The following is a 16900-nucleotide window of genomic DNA, read 5'->3' as shown; positions in this document are numbered from 1 at the left end:
TTGCAGATGAGGTAATCACAGGGCCTCTGAAAATGTTGCGCTCTTGGCCCATTTGTTCTGCACTGTGCACAAGTGTGCACCCTGTCCCTCCGGCTCCCTTCCTTATTTGCATCTCTGTGTTGCCTGCCAACTACCCTATGATTGGGCCATAGCTCCTTATCACACAACACTCTATGGCAGCCCATCTGCCCATACAGCCCCCTCGGCTAAGGACCCTGAGGTAAAGGACAGCTCCAGCGGAAGCAGCTCCAGATGGTGTCTGCCGGTGTTAGCAGGGGAAGCAGGAAACAGGCAGGCATCAACCGGCAGTGACTAACAAGGTAGGTGTGGTGTGGTCGGGGGGTGACAGCAATCTCTGCACCCCACCAAAAACGGACCCACCTTTCTATTTATTTATAGTTTCATCTTTTGTATTTTATAGCATATTCCCATGTTAGACTACAACGGTATGATAGCCTTCCTCGCATTTAAACTGTTATGTCAGCAAACCATGCAAATGTCTACAAGCACCCCTCAATTCCCATTACATATTCCTACCCCCAGGCACTCAGTCTGTCTTCCCCCATCAGCCATAGCCAGTTTTCTTCTATCTTCTATAAGGCTAACCACCTTGTAACCAATCCCTTCTAGATAGAATTGTGAGGTTTAGCATATACCGCATCTATATAGAATTGTGAAGTTTACATTTGTGTCACATCTAGATAGAATTGTGGGGTGAAAGCAATCACTGCACCCTACTAAACTGACCCCCATCTCTCTAATTTCTAATTTACCATGATAGCCCACAGTGGTATAGTAATCTATCCCACACGTATACCATTATGCTAGCTAAATATACAAAATAACTCCGTTAAACCCCTTCTCATCACCCCGCTCTACTTTCCCCCTGCCGCCCAACATACCTATGCCATCAGTCTCAGTCATTCCACCTCACTTTACAAGGGGGCCATCTTGTAACCCGTATCTCCTAGACAGAACTGTGAAACTTTGCATGTTCCACACCTAGACAAAACTGTGAAGATTATCATGTACCACAGCTAGACAGAATTGTGAAGATTATCATGTACAAGATCTAGACAGAACTGTGAAACTTGCATGTTCCACACCTAGACAGAATTGTGAAGATTGACGTGAACCACTTCTAGGAAATGATGCCTCTAACCTAACCTAACCTACTAAAAATTCTCAACCTCTGCTTACACCTCTCAAATTCCAACTAAACACAACCATACCTCTAAAGCACAACAAACCGCACACACTTCACTACACTGCAACAACAAAACATACCACAAATAGCTTCGCACAACAGCACACGGCTACCAACCCAAAAAGCACTCCTAAAGCTCAGCGAACGGTGCAAACCGAACTGAGGCTGCCAACAACTCTCACTGTCCTATTCCCACTACACCCTACTAACCCCCGCCTCACCTCCTTTTCAGAGCTGCTAGAGCGCCTAGGGACCACTCCAGTGGTGACGGTGCACAATACAAATACCTTTAACATTAACTTATATATCCAATACACCTATGTTTTAGCATGGGTGACTGCAAACATCCACATCGTTGAAATATTATTTGATGTCTCTTAGAAAATGTCTCAAGGTGCTCTTATCACACTTTCTTGCACAAATCTTTGATGACATGTTCTATTTATTATTAGCAGCTTGGCGAGGGTAGCCAACCAATCAGGTGGCTAGGAACGCGGGCTGAAACCAGCAAACAGCCCACGTTCCGTGCCGCCTGACGGCCGGTTCCCCCCACTGCCATCTTCCGCGAGGCGTCCCGTTGAACGAAGGAAAATACTTTTCTTAGCACCCCAGGTTACTGCTTTGGCAACCCGGGGTGCCAATAGCCTTAATCCCCCGTTCCAAGTGCTGGAGCCCTCCTGCTCACGCTGCTGGATTGTATCGTAGTGATGAAGATGGTAATCTTGGCAAAATGATTGTATTTTTTTCTCAATATTCCAGTGTGGCCGAGACTCAGATTCTTTATAGATCTTCGGTCATTGCTGATAAAACTAGCCTGGCATCCAAATCAGCCCAGAATTAAGTGAAAAGCTCTAACTAGACCGTATGAATATGGGGGCTTGAATGTGCCAGACTTGGAGATATACTACATGGTGGCCCAGGTCTCTTTTGCATCGTATTGGATGCCGGGTTCTCCTTTGTTTCCCCATGCGAGGGTGTAAAGACGCGGCTTACCTTACTGTTTGCAGGGGGCCTTAGTAGAGATGAAGTTTGATGAGAAATGCCAGTTTGACCCGTTGGCTTGTACAATTGGCGCTTGGAAACGCTTAATAAGGAGAACGCAGATCCAAAGTCCCTATGCACCCGAGTTGGGGGCATAAGGGATCCAAGGATTGGCCCCGTCGTGCAATGTTATAATTAGGACCTCTTGGTCGCAACTGGGAATAAATCACATTTAGGATTTTGACCCAGATGGGAATTTTGTAAATTAGGACTTAGTCAAGGTGAAGTTGGAAAATGATTTTAAGCTGGCCTTCCAGTATTTGTGCATATGGTCTGTGTTTTCGGGCGACGGGTCTGAGCTCATGAAGTAAAGTCGCGGCGGCTCTGAGCTCCTGCTGAGATCCTTTGATCCCATCCTATGTGCAGCGTTTAAAATAATTTCTCTGGATTCTGAAGACACCTCCAGGCTGAAGACATCAGTGCCCACACATAGGGTGCAAAGCCGACGAAAATCGGGGCTGGGAAAGCTTTGGAGATGAGGTCGGCTGTTCGGGACCTGCGTCCCTAAAATGAGGGCTGCTTGGATTTCGGTGTGTCTCACAGCTTGAGTGCAGCGAGGGGAAGCGGGCACACCGATTTCTTATTGCATGGTCTCCCATGTGGACTGACAGTGAGCAGCCCGACTACACCGAGCCCCACTTTGATCTGTGGAGGTCAGTGCGTGGGTGCAGGAGTGAGGCTAGTAGGTGGCTCACAGCATCCGCGCAGGATTGAGGACCTCTGCTAACAACCAAACAACGGCTGTCCCTGCCTCTCTCCCCGACATACGTGGCATGCCTCGAGAGGTATTGGACTTGGTTGCAGGCACGCTGTCACACGCAAAACTCTGAGGCATATGACGGAGGCAGTTGGACTGGCTGAGGAACATTGGATACACCGTAAGAGAAGCACAGAGCAAGAGATTGCCCTCCATCCTCTTTGAGGCGCAGCGTGCTCCCTGGTGCTCAAGCACTGTGTAAGGCAGAGAAGGGACTTGTCCCTCTATTGCTGTGGCCCACAATCATTGGGGACTGCCCGCTGCTGATCCCCCAGGCCAGTGACTTATACATTCAGGGTCCTTCATGTAATTGATGCCATGCTGTGGCCCAGGCTATTATACCTGCTGTGACATTGGAGAACATGTAGCACAGCAATTGTCTGACTGACGGCCGCAGCCTGCTGCATTTTGTACCTCAGGACACTGGAACCCCTTGAAGCGGACCAAACACATATCACATGCTTGATTTTTATGCAATGTTGGCTACATACCTGTGATTTTGGACCATTGTTATCCTTTGTGCACACTGCCCTACTTCGAACTGGGAATATTGGGCCCCTCGACAATTCTTGGTTGTGCTGGTACGATCTGGCTCTCAAGACATTGCAATACTTTGTGTCATTCTCCCTCTCCTGAACACGATTTTTGCTATGCCACCCACTAAAAATAAGAAAAAGGGCTCAATAATGGACTCCTTTGTGAACCAGGCTAAACAGCAGGATTCCACACAGTCTGGAGCCACTGAGAGAATAGACAATTTGTCACCAAAACTGGATTTGCAAGAAACCAAAGTCCTTGACGCAATAGCTGCTCTTAGGTCCTCACTGGAACGCAGGATTGACAAGGTCATGGTGGATGTTCAATTGCTCAGGCAGGATGTGCAATCGCTAGCAGAGAGTGTCACCACAGCTGAATCGCTGCTGAATGAGACCACGACTACGACTGGGGAGCTTGCAACTCGAATGAAACGCTGGATGCGCTCAAAGTCATACTGGAATCACAGGCTTAACAGGCTGAAGGTAGATCTTGCAGGAACAATGTTAGGGTGCTTGGGCTCCCAGAGTGCGAAGAGGGTTCTGACCCAACTGCCTATATTCAGAACCTCCTACTCCAAGAAATTAGCCCTGGGAAACTGTTGCAGAGATTTGTTGTGGAGAGGGCCCATCGTTCACTTCAAAAGAAACCTCCTCCGGGGTCGCACCCCTGACCAGTCATAGCTAAAATCATCAACTTCAGAGCTAGGGAGGTAATCCTGCAGTTCTCGCGGGATGGTGGTGTAATACAGAGGGGTAGCTTAAAGATTGCAGTACACCCCGATTACACACCTGCTGTTCAAAGCAGGTTCAATACATCTGTGCCTACAAAAGCAAGACTTAGGGCCTCATTACACGGTAGGCGGTAACCATGGCGTGTGTCATGCTGAGAACCTGGTGTCTGCAGAAGCTGCTGAACCCCCGACAATCCATCCAAAATGTGGCACTCTGAGCTGACATAAATATAACTGCTCAGTTTACCTCACTTTCAGGGGAAAGGGGGAAGGGACAAAGAAACAAACACCAGGCTGGAAGCTATCAACTCGCTGGTTCTCCACCTGTAGTTAAAACATAAACATGCAATATACCTCATTACTCATGGGTTACTATACTAACCTTAAATTCTAAATCCTTTACCAAAATAGTTTAAAAACCATACCTGGTACTTCTCTTCAGAATGCCCAGAGAAGTGATAAGCAGACAAGACTTCCTTACTTGTGGACCAGAATCTTAATAATCATTCAGCCTTCTCAGTAGGTCCATGAATGTAATTTAACTTTGTAGTTAGACTGCTCAACCCTAAGATTCTTGAACAAGGTCTTCAAATAAGTTTTAGGAAGTTCTTTTAAGTTCTTGTATTTGTTTTTAATATTTTCTTTGTAGAGTGTCTTTTTCTCAGGAACGAATTTAACTTGCGATGGAATCTTCACGTGGAAAGCCAGCACACGCGCTAAAATCCAAAACCGCGGGGAAAAAAAAAGAAAATCACACGCGCTTTTCACCAAATCGCGGGAAATACGCACACGCGCTAACAATCCAATTTGCGGGAAAAATGCACTCGCGCTAACGTCCAAGCACAATAAAAAATTACACGCGCTTTCCTCCAAGTCGCGGAAAATACGCACACGCGCTGACAATTCAATTATCGGGTAAAAAGCACTCGCGCTAAAATCCAAGACGCGATAAAAATTACACGCGCTTTCCTCCAAGTCGCGGGAAATACGCACACGCGCTGACAATTCAATTCGCGGGTAAAACGCACTTGCGTTAAAGTCCAAGACGCGATAAAAAATTACACGCGCTAAAGTCCAACTCACGAATAAATACGCACACGCGCAAATAACCAAATTGCGAGAAAAAACACACGCTTATTTTATCACGCAGAAAAACCCTCGCGTAAACAAACAGTAAACGCGATTCCAAAGTTCACGCTCGCGCTTCACTCACGCGCAGAGACACACGCGGGGGCTCAAAGTAACAGGAAAAAACTCACGCGCTAATTTGAATTGACACGTAGCGATAAAAACAAACGTACGCGCTTCAATCTTTTTAGATACAGATTTGCGATTTCAATCACTTAGATAAATATAACCTTTTTACAAAGTTCAACAAAACTGGAAGGTCACTTATCTTGTGAATAAGACTTGAAAACTTCTTTTCTCAGAAAAAAATGGAAGTTTCTGACTCCTGTCCTGTGTCTCCACCAAACTCCAAACACGACTCCTGTTATACTTTCAGATCTTCCGTTCAACTGCTAGAAACTTGTCACCCTTGACAAAGTTAAGCAGGAGCAACAAGGCACACGACTTCTCAGCTGGGCAAGGACGATGAAAGGCAGTTTAGAATGTTCATTGTCCTCCCTATAAACAATCCCCAGCCAATCAGAATTTAGACTGAGAACCTCCATCTTGGCTTGGGGCAATTTCCATAGAATGCAATGAAGGTTAAGGGCAAAATTGGCTGTTTAAAAATATAACCCATAATAACTTCCTAAAACCTTTCTATACTAAATATGTGTCTCCCCTGACCCAATGTAAATGAGTATATGATACTGTATGTAAAGAATATGTCACTCCAACCTGACAGTACCCGACAGGTTGCCGCCGGTATTTTACCGTGTCCGCCTTGGTGGATGGCAGAATTACCGCCCTACTCCAAGGTGAGCGGGGGCGGTAATTCCCCATTCACCAAGGCCCTTCCCCATTCCTATTTTTGCCCCCATAGGGCATAATGGGAATGGGGAAGGCGCTAATTATGGTACCGCAAATTGCGGTACCGTAATTAGCACCAAGGTCCCTTTGCGGGTTCGTTTTTAACCCGCAAAGGGACCTCGTAATAAGGCGGTAAGGGTTAACGGTCACCGGTACACTTACCAGTGACCGTTAACCCTTACCGCCTACCGTGTAATGAGGCCCTTAGACACTTGGGATTGAGGTATATGCTTATGTATCCGGCTAGATTGAAGGTCTTGTTAAATGGCAGAGCACATTATTTGATAGGCCGGAGGCAACAAACATGTGGATTGAACATAACAATTTAACCAGTAAAGGCAACAGTGATGTCCCGGGAAAACAAACTTGTTACTCCTTAAGGCTCATATGATGTTAGGTGCTTTGTGGGGTGCCGGCGTCGCACCATGCTGCAGGAGCAGCTAGGATTCCAACCATCTCCAACGAACGAGGCCTGCACCGCACGCCTTTGATCCCACTCTGCGTGCCATCGAGCCCACATTTCGTCGCCAGTGCCTGCCAAGAGGTGCACTGAGGCACCGTGGCCAAGCAACCTGTGCCCCAGTGCCAGTTTGCATAGTTCTGTGTCACACCTACATGATCTTCGGAACATACTCCTCGCCGTAAGATGGCTGCCATCCACGACGTGCTTGCGACGTCGACTTTGGTTGCCTAGCAACCAGCATAACATTCGCATATAACACGGCGAGGCAAACCGGAGGCGGAAGCCGCCCAACTCGCCTAAGTCCCTCTGAGCCAAAGGCCCCTTCCTGTCTGCCCCTGTCCGCAACTGCGCTAATGCGCGGGACACTGCTCCGCAGTACCGACACCCTGCACACTAGCCCTGCACTATCCCTAGCCGAGACCGCCGTTCCTCCACAAGTCAGCCAATGCCCGGAATCGCACGAATACATTCACGGATGGACATTTTGACACGAACATTGTGCCCTCTGCCGCTTATGTGAGCTTAACTTTGCCTGGAGTAACCGGCACTGACCTCCCTACTGTTTGCATACAATACGCTACAAGGTATGTTAAGCTTTAGCCCGCTGCCTGCCAACCTGATCACGATCAGGGAGCGATCACATGCACCTAACTTATCAACGCTTTCATTACTGTGCACTTGCGCCAGCACCTTGTCAAGCTAATGCATGTCCGCGCTCGTCTAGCTGATCTGCTGATTTGCCCCTCATTGTTCTATGCCTTATTTACCGGCCTACAATTTGCAAACTTGTTTTAGGTATGCCCTACTCTGATTTTTTGCATTGTATCATCAGTTCTGCAATTTAAATCTCTCGTGTTCTGACCTCTGGTACACTCGACCTGCACCTCACTGATATACCCCTTATGTGATCTGTGCCACTTATGCGCTGGCGTGCAACTGTAATCTAGCCCATGATTGTAGACCTGCTTATGTGATATGAATGTCTTGTTTGACTGTGCCTTATATACCGCATTAACTGTCATAGCTGCCTCGCCCATCTTTCGAGTTCTTAGAACACTGTGACCGACTCTGGCAAGCTTGCCCATGCTTGTCGTCCAGTCTTTGCAATATTAACACACTATTTGTTTGCGCCTTATTCGATGCCCCACCTGCTTTAGCTGTCTCACGTCATACTTGAGTTATCTTAACACCGTGGACATGCTGCTCCAGTCCTCGGCCAGTATTCTCCCAATCATCCTAGTTACCACGGGGTTTCTAGCCAAGGCATATTGTGTCACGCCTGCCAGCACCATTGGCATTTATCGCCCCTTCTCCTGCTCATACTCCATTACAATGTACCATAGCGCATCGCCAGCACCCAACTCCCTCACCTACACACACTCCAATAACTCCTCAGCTAACCCTCTTACCAGCCACTCCAACCCATACCTCAATGAGCCTGCTTTGTGGCTCAAACACTTTGCAACCAAACCCACGCCTCATCAACCATGTCCGCTTCCACTTAGGAATGATAGACTTGGATCTAGACTCCCTCGTATTCTCTGCGCTCTACGCCTACACACTTACACGCCCCCTCCCCCACTCAGTCCTCACCTGAACCCCCCACGACTGCCCCCTCTAAAGAATTTAAAGGAGCTCTCATCAATGCTAGATCCCTTACTGCCCACGCCCTCGATATCTCTGACCTCATCACTACCCAGAACCTTGATTTCATCGCTATCACAGAAACATGGCTACATGCCGCTTCTGTCCCGCTCCTGGCCCTCGCTATCCCTGATGGATACTCTATTCACAGAAATGACCGCCTATCCAACCTGTCCAAAGGTGGCGGCGTTGCTTTCATACACAGGGATAATATCAACATGAGACCGATTCCTAACACTCATTGTAGCTCAGCTGAATTACTTTCAGTGAAACTCTCACTCACACCTACTAATACAGCGTCACTACACCTCATCTACACACCACCTGGTCCCCTCTCCTCCTTTGCAGAAGATATTACATCTATCATGACTAATAACACTAAGCCTAACTCACAAGTGCTGCTGTTAAGGGACCTGAATCTTGGACTATCTGAACCTAAGGATCTCATGGCCACAGAAGTTGCAAGTATCGTATCTAACCTAGGCCTTCAACAACACAACTTCAAACCTACACATAGAACGCTTGACTGGCTCGTAGACTTAAATTGCAATACCACAATAAGTTCCAATTCAGCCTGTGCTTGGTCAGACCATAACGTCATTATCTTCCACCTACCAGCCACCATTCCCAGCACTAAACCTATGATAGCCCACGCTATTCCCACCAGGAATAAAAAGGATGTCACCAGGGACAAGCTACTCCCGCTTATCCTACCCATACTGAACAACTGTGCCGCATCCCACAACGACCCCATGGTCTTAGTGGACACTTTCACTTTCAACCAAACATTGCTCAAAGCTATTGACACCATAGCCCCGCTTAAACTTAGGAGAGCCAAACAACGAGCTCACCTGAATTCGTGGTTCACTCCACAACTTAGAGCTCTGCGTAAAGAAAAACGCAAGGCGGAAACGCTCAGGAAAAGTCTCCCTTGTGCTGCCAACAAAGACAACCTCTTCATTGCATCCCTTAATTACAAGGAAGCAACCATACTGGCAAAAAAAGAAACTTACAACCTGCGTATCTCGCAAGCTGAATCTAACACGAAGGAGCTATTCAAAATTCTCAAAGAATTAGAATCCCCCTCGTCTATACCTGATACCTGTAACAAAGACAGCGCCTGGTGTAATAACATCCAAAATGCTCTCCTCTCCAAAATAACCTCATTACAAGCCAAAATCAATGCCAAACAAAACTCTCTCCTCTCCAAACCTCTTGCACCTAAAACCACTACCACTTTCACCCAGCCCCCACTTAGCTTCCTTCCTCTCACCATCCCTGAGGTTGAAAAAATCATCAGTAACCATAAACCCTCCAACTGCCAAGGGGACTCTTGCCCGGCACCTATCATTAAGGAATCTGCCCATGATCTTGCTCCTTTCATTACCACATTCATCAATTCCTCTTTTCACTCTGGAATTGTCCCCAACAATCTGAAGGATGCCTGGGTAATCCCTCTGCTGAAAAAACCTACACTAGATCCTTCCATACCTACCAATTTCAGACCGATTACCACAGTCCCGTTCCTCCTAAACATTTTAGATAGAGAGGCCTACCTTCAGATACAGAAATATTTGGAGACTAACAATCTACTTGGCATAAGACAATCTGGCTTCAGACCCAGGCATGGGACAGAAACAGCCTTATTAGATCTAAAAACACAAACTTGCCCTTCTACTACTCCTGGATCTCTCGGCAGCTTTTGATTTGGTCAATCACCAAATCCTATGCCAACATCTGAAATCAGCTGCCCATTTTTCCGAAAATGCCACTAAATGGATCAGATCCTTCCTAGACAAATGACATGAGGGTATTTTCACCCACCGCCTCAGCTGACCCATCTCCGGTCCCCTGCGGAGTTCCTCAAGGGTCGTCTGTATCTCCTACGCTCTACAATGTATTCACCAAACCTTTGTTCGATGTGCTTGACTATCTGGGTGTTACCTACACAAACTACGCAGATGACACCCAGATACTCATCCCCATCACTGGTGACTACATTGCAGACGCTAAACCTTTGAACGAAGTATACCAAGTCGTCCGTGCATGGATGGCATTACACGAGCTCTGTCTCAATGATGACAAGCCGGAGCCCCTCATCCTTGGCACCCAACAAAGACTTAACAAGCTTGACCCGTCCTTCAGCACCTTCAATATTGACGGCAACTCCATCAAAGTGGCTAAAGAGACCAAAACTCTAGGTATCTAACTTGATTCCACATTGTCGACAAACAAACGCAGTTGCCGCTGCATCGGCCTACACATGTTAGTTGATTACAGCATGCCGCCCATTCCTCTCCACCCAGAATTGCATTATTCTCGCCAGGACACTAGCTCTGGATAAACTTGATTAATGCAACGCACTTTATGAAGGCACCAACCAACGTAATCTCAACAAACTGCAAATCTCCCAAAACAATGATATCAGAGCAGCCCTCAATATTCCCAGATCGGCGCACATCACTGACACCAGAAGAGCTTACACTGGCTCTCTGTTGCCCAAAGAATATTGCTTAAATCACTGACTCTCACTTATAAATGTGTCAACAACCTGGCCCCTATCTACTTAGCCTCCCGCTTCTCTCAGTACATCCCCTCACGGACTCTAAGATCTGCCCAAGCACACTCACTCACAATTCCCAAATACAACCTACAGACTGCCAGAGGTGTCAGCTTCCCAGTCCTCGCCTCCAAACTGTGGAACTCCCTGCCATTGTCCATCAGATCCCTCCCATCCGCTACACTATTCAAACACAAAGCCAAGCTATGGCTATCCTCTACATCCCACACACTACCACCCTAAGCCACCTATTCCTCTGCTCCTGTCCTACTGGCACTTTCTTGCTTGTGAATTTAATACGTTTTCTTGTAACCGTATGAATGCCACTTCTGTACCCTTGTGCCTTATGATATGCGCCTGTATATTTATCCTGCCTGCAACTGCATCAATGCCTTTTTTGTACCATGTGCCTGGTTGCTTTCGGGCCTAGTGCGCTATACAAATAAATAAAATACAAATACAAATACAAATGCTACTGCTCTTAAAACCTGTTGTAGCTTTTGGCCATGGAAGAGACATCTGGATATTGGCAAACTGATTGGAACATATATTATGCAGGCTGATCTGGGGAGTCAAGGGACAGACTATGCCCTGAGATGCATTAGCCACAGAATCTCCTGGAGTACGTTACTGCACAATGGAGTATTATAATGCACAATGCTGCACATACCATTCCCTTGTTTTCATTCAGTAGGGGACGAAGGTCTGCTGCCCACTGGTGGTCTCAGCCAACCCCAACTTAGTAATTACTTGGCGCCGGCCAGTTGCTGGCGTATTACCTGGTAACAGATGACCCTGGCAGCTCTCCAATGTATGGGTTTGTCTGACCAGAGTGGTTCTGTTAGACCATGTTTAGCCCCCAGACCTGGTGCATTGTATAGTTGTGGTTTGGTTATTGTTGAAAGGCTTGTTGCATACTATGGTTGGGACGGGGTGGATATACCGGAGTCGTGGCAGTTCCTTAATCGTGCTTACACTGTCTTTCCTGGCTAAGCTTGTGGGAAGCTGACACTTGCAATGCAAATGAGTCTCCATTGGATTAGCACGGTTGAGAATGGGGCGGGCTACATGGGAACTAGGGTGGCGGGAGTGATAAAGACTTCCATGTCACAGATTAAAGGGCTGACTTGGAATGGAAGGGGTTAGGGTCATACATGCGTAGGAACAGGGAAAAGTCCTATCTCACCTAGAGTAAGATTGGTATCGCTCTTCTTCAAGAGACCCATTTATTAGTGGAGGATCAGGATGCTATCAATCGATGGGAGGAGGTGGTTTGGCTATGGTGCGACATATTCCAAATTTGCTTGGGGTGGCTATTTTAACTGTGTGACGGATGCTGTGCTTGACAGGACGTTTTCCCTGGTTGGCAACTAAAGCCTTGAATAGGCTGCTGTCCGAATTGGACTTGGTGGATATGTGGAGGAAATTACATACAGATGCTAGGGGCTACTCCTTTTACTCACCCTCATAAGATGCATATCAGAATTGATTAAGACAAAGGCACTATATAAAACCCAATAAATACAAATACAATTATTTTTTTTGTTGGTGTTTCGCAGGTGGTCGAATTTATAAATGCAGAGTATATGGCCGTACAATATCCGATCACTCTCCCCTGGTGATTACATGCAAGTCCAAAAGTCCCAGACCCCCTATCCTGATGTGGCACATGCCTACGGAGGCGCTGGGAGGTGTTATTTTCAGGGACAAAATGCGGGATACACTGGTCAACTTTCTGAAGGATAACGTTGGAAGCGTGAATAGTTGGGGTTCTGTCTGGTAGGCTATGAAGGTGGTGGTCAGGGGAGAAATTATAGCCAGTCTAGGGGGCATTCGTAGGCAAATCTGGGAATATCTGGCGGCTATGGTGAATAGGATAAATATGTTGGAGGCCACGTGCCCCGGAACGGGATCTGTCAAGAGAGAACTAACCCGAACACGATCACAATGTTTGCAAGCGTAGGAGAGGTTGTCCAAGTTTGACTATGCTATCAAGGTGGCCGGTGCTCATATGGAGGGGGATAAAACTGGGAGGACTCGGGTATGGCTGTGCAAACATGAGCGGCCTAGTACCCCAATTACCTAACTACAAGATGATTGTGGAGCGCAATGGCGCTCCCAGGTTGCAATTGACATCTTCACCGCTTTCTACACTTGTTTATATAGGCATGACTCTCAGGTGCCCCGGATAGGATAGCTGAAGCATTTTCGTTGATCCGACTCCCGAAACTTATCACTGACCAGAGTTCCTCCCTGGATCATCCTGTTATGGTGGAAGAAATCAGTAAAGCAATTACCTCCCCCTCCACTAGTAAAGCGCAGAATATTGATGGTTTCCCAACAGAATTTTATAAAGAAAAATGTTCCACCCTGACCCCGGTGTTAAAGATTTTCGAAGAGGCGTACCAGAGTGTCTTGCTCCCGGCTAGTATGCGATAGACACTGGTGACACCAATCTAGGAAACCTGCGGAGAAATGTGACTTTTACCTCCCCTAGCTATATTGAACAGTGATGTGAAACTGCTTACTACGGTACTGGCTGAGCAGCTGCGTAAGGCTATCACTGCCCTAATACACACTGACCAAACTGGGTTTGTGCCAGGTCGTAATACCACCCTGAACCTTTGTTGCTTACAACATGTAGTTCACCAATCTAATCTTAGAGACGAATGCTGGGTGGTTGCATCCCTTGATGCTACTAAAACTTTTGATTCTGTATACCGGGAGTGGATGATGGCAGCTTTGAGGAGATTTGGGTTTGGAGATGCTTTTATTCGCTGGGTCACATTACTTTACTCTTCCCCAGCGGCTAGAGTGAAGTCGGGTAGGCAGATATCGGCCTCCTGGAATATACAGAGGGGTATTCGGCAAGGATGCCCACTTTCCCCAATGTTGTGTCCCAGGTTGCTGTATTTTTTTTTGCTAATGTCCACTACTATTTAAATGCAGCCTTTTTCCACCTCACTTGATTTGCTGAAAGATTTTTTTATGGGGCTCGAATCGACAAATTGGCACCAAGGGTGCTGTGCCTACCGCATGTGGATGGTGGGGTGCAGTTGCCAAAATTGGAACTTTATTATCTAGCAGCCCAGTTAGGTTTTGTTGCAAAATGGCTGTCAGACACCGATACGACTGAATCCAAATTACTTTTGTCATTGGTGAGACCTTTCTAGCTTAAGGAGATCCTTTGGCTTCTGAGAGTTTGTATCGGTCCCCAGCCCATGCTTGTGAAATTGGGCAATGAGATATGTGCCAGGGTGTTGAAATTACTTGGCGTGCACCACCTTTATTCACCCAGCGTCCCACTCACGGTGGATGTTTGTACGAATGTAAGTGACTTGAATGCTGCAAGGCTTTGGGAAGGCATTGGAATAGCCACCTGGGGGGACATGTACGACAATGGGTCATTTAGAGATCTGGGGAGTCTTATCACGGGAAGTTCTACCTAAATGCCAGTTTTGACATCGACGCGGGTGGTGAAAGCAGCTAGATCCCAATGGGGTGCATGGCCTGCTGAGCTGGAGGAAAAGACATTTATTGCTCTAATGTATAACCTGGAAGATGGTTGGAGGCCTGTATCGCGCCCATATGAATGTTTATTTAAGGGCACCAGTACTAGGAACGCTGTGTTGATGCTGCACTGGGAGACAGATGTTGACGCTGAAATATCAGATGCACAATGGGATCTGGCATTGATTTTTACAAAACAAATTCTCCAAACGCGAGATTCCGATTGATCCAAATTAACATACTAAGCCGCAGCTACATGACCCCTAATAGGGTGGCTAAATTTAAACCGAACATTACATCAGCTTGTCCCTGATGTGAACAAGAGGACGCGGACTTAATACTTATGTTTTGGAAATGCACCAAGGCACAGGGGTTCTGGGCTCAAATCTAACGGGCTTGTACAGCGGCTGGAATTACCAGATACCACTGGAACCTACTCAAATGTTTACTGGGTATATACTCCAGGCCGTGCAAATAAAAAAAGCGAAGTTAAATTTAGGGACCTCGCATGCATTTTGGCGAAGAGGCGCTTGGCTATGGAGTGGAAATTTAAAAAAGGCCCACAATATGTGCGCAATGACTTCCAGACTTGGTGTGCAGTTGAGACTAAAGCGTGATTTGGGCTTTGCGGACTCATGATGATAACTCAGCTTATGCCGTTGAAGCATGGAAACACACTTTGACAATGTTTTATCCCTTGGATGATAAACAGCTCTGAATCTAACATTAGAGTTGTCTTGATGCTTGAACATATACAAATATTGCGCGCCCTATCCCTATTTGTGTTTTGGGATCTGTCCAATCCTACTGGCACACCGACTGGAGTCCCCCCCGACCCCCCATATCACTATTTTCGCTGACAGAATGTACTTTGAATGCAAGCCAAGTTGTTTGTTTTACTGTTTTCATTTTGTTTTATCCTGTGGCGCTATTTTCACTAAGATAATTCAATGTTAAATTGCGATGTATTGTGATTATTGAAATGCCAATGAACACATTTTAAAATGAATGGTCTGTGTTTTCGTGATTGGACTCTTAACTTCCTGTTGGAGCCTGTTGTGCCCCTGAAGTATAATATACATTTGTCTGTTGCTAGAAGCATTATATCCAGTATTTATCGGCAGGTGCAAAATGCAACCCCTGTAGCGGAACTCTCCTTTAAAGGGAGATGGCCGGAAGATGCTGGGATGGAACTAGATGATAAGACGTGGTTCTATATGTGTCTATATACACGTTGCTCTAAATGCTAGGTTTAAATTGATTCAGTATAAAGTGTTACAACAAACATATTTAACCCCTTCTCGACAGATGATATTCGATAATCCAGCCAAAGTTAGATGTCCTAGATACAAGGAAGCAGATGCACGATTCCAGCATATGATTTGGAGCTGCCCTAAGTTGTCCGACTTTTGGAACCAGGTGTTGGATAGGACGGGTCAGATATTGGTAGTAGAGACTTCCAGGAAGTATTATATTGCATGTTGGGCTGATTTCCGAGTCTGGGGAAGGGTGCCGGGAAGTTATTGTCCATTTGTTTGCTGACCGCCAAGAGATGTACCCTTATATGCTTTGATGTAGCTCAGACCCACCCGCAGATGGTAGATGGCTGGCGTATTTGACATGGTGTAATGATACAGAAACTGAGTTTTGCATGCTTGCACCTGCAAGCTCCAGACCTAGTGATATTTGGGAGACATTGAAAGAAATCTTTAGGTGTAGGCAGCAATCTGGGGATACGGCAGGGATGTTGGAGTAATTGACAGGAAAACATGGAATACTTTCCTCTGTTATGTAAATGTTCTGGACTATGTTGTTTCCATACGTATCAACTGACCTTGATTTGTATATCACAGTAAGATCGTTATAGCACTGCTAGAACTCCCATGTTAGAACCAAGCAGGTCAAACTAGGAGCTTCACTACACAGCTGAAGCTTATGTAAATTCCTCCGACCTTTAATGTTGTATTTGTCACTGTATGTATCTCTGCACTGTATATTATACTACTTTATAGTTTTGGGATATCTGCTTCTGCGGTGAACCAAATTAAATAAAATGTGTAAAAAAGTCACACCAGGCTACACCAATAGAAGAGATTTACCTGACAAGGGCCCTCAATTAGCGCCATGGCTCCCTCCAAAATCGTTCCGACTCCGGTCTGGTGGATTGAGTAATTACCGGTCCAGTCCGAGGTTAGCGGGACTGGTAATTCCCCATTCACCATAGCCATTCCCTGTTCCCATTTGAGCCCCCATAGGGCTCAATGGGAAGGCGGCAATAACGGTAAGGCAAATTGAAACCGTTATTGACCCCGGTGTCCCTTTGCGGGTCCCGTCCTTAACGCCTGCTAAAACCAGGCGTTAAGGAAGGACCCGCAAAGGGTACTCATAGTAGGGCGCAAAGGGATTACCGGCACCGGTGTCATTACTGGTGCCCGGTATCCCTTTGCGCCCAGCTTGTAATGAGGGTCAATGTG

The 16900-nt window shown here is 46.6% G+C and overlaps 1 protein-coding gene across 25 annotated transcripts in view; it reads right to left on the bottom strand.

Moving 5' to 3' along the window:
- Positions 1-16900, bottom strand: part of EPB41L3 (erythrocyte membrane protein band 4.1 like 3) — a 971190-nt gene that overhangs the window by 428246 nt on the left and 526044 nt on the right. The gene's annotated exons all lie outside the window — the stretch shown is intronic.

This window comes from Ambystoma mexicanum, chromosome 5q (genome assembly GCF_040938575.1).
Source record: "Ambystoma mexicanum isolate Mex_15411 chromosome 5q, UKY_AmexF1_1, whole genome shotgun sequence".
Taxonomy (NCBI): domain Eukaryota; kingdom Metazoa; phylum Chordata; class Amphibia; order Caudata; family Ambystomatidae; genus Ambystoma; species Ambystoma mexicanum.
This window is presented reverse-complemented; position numbering and strand designations above follow the sequence as displayed.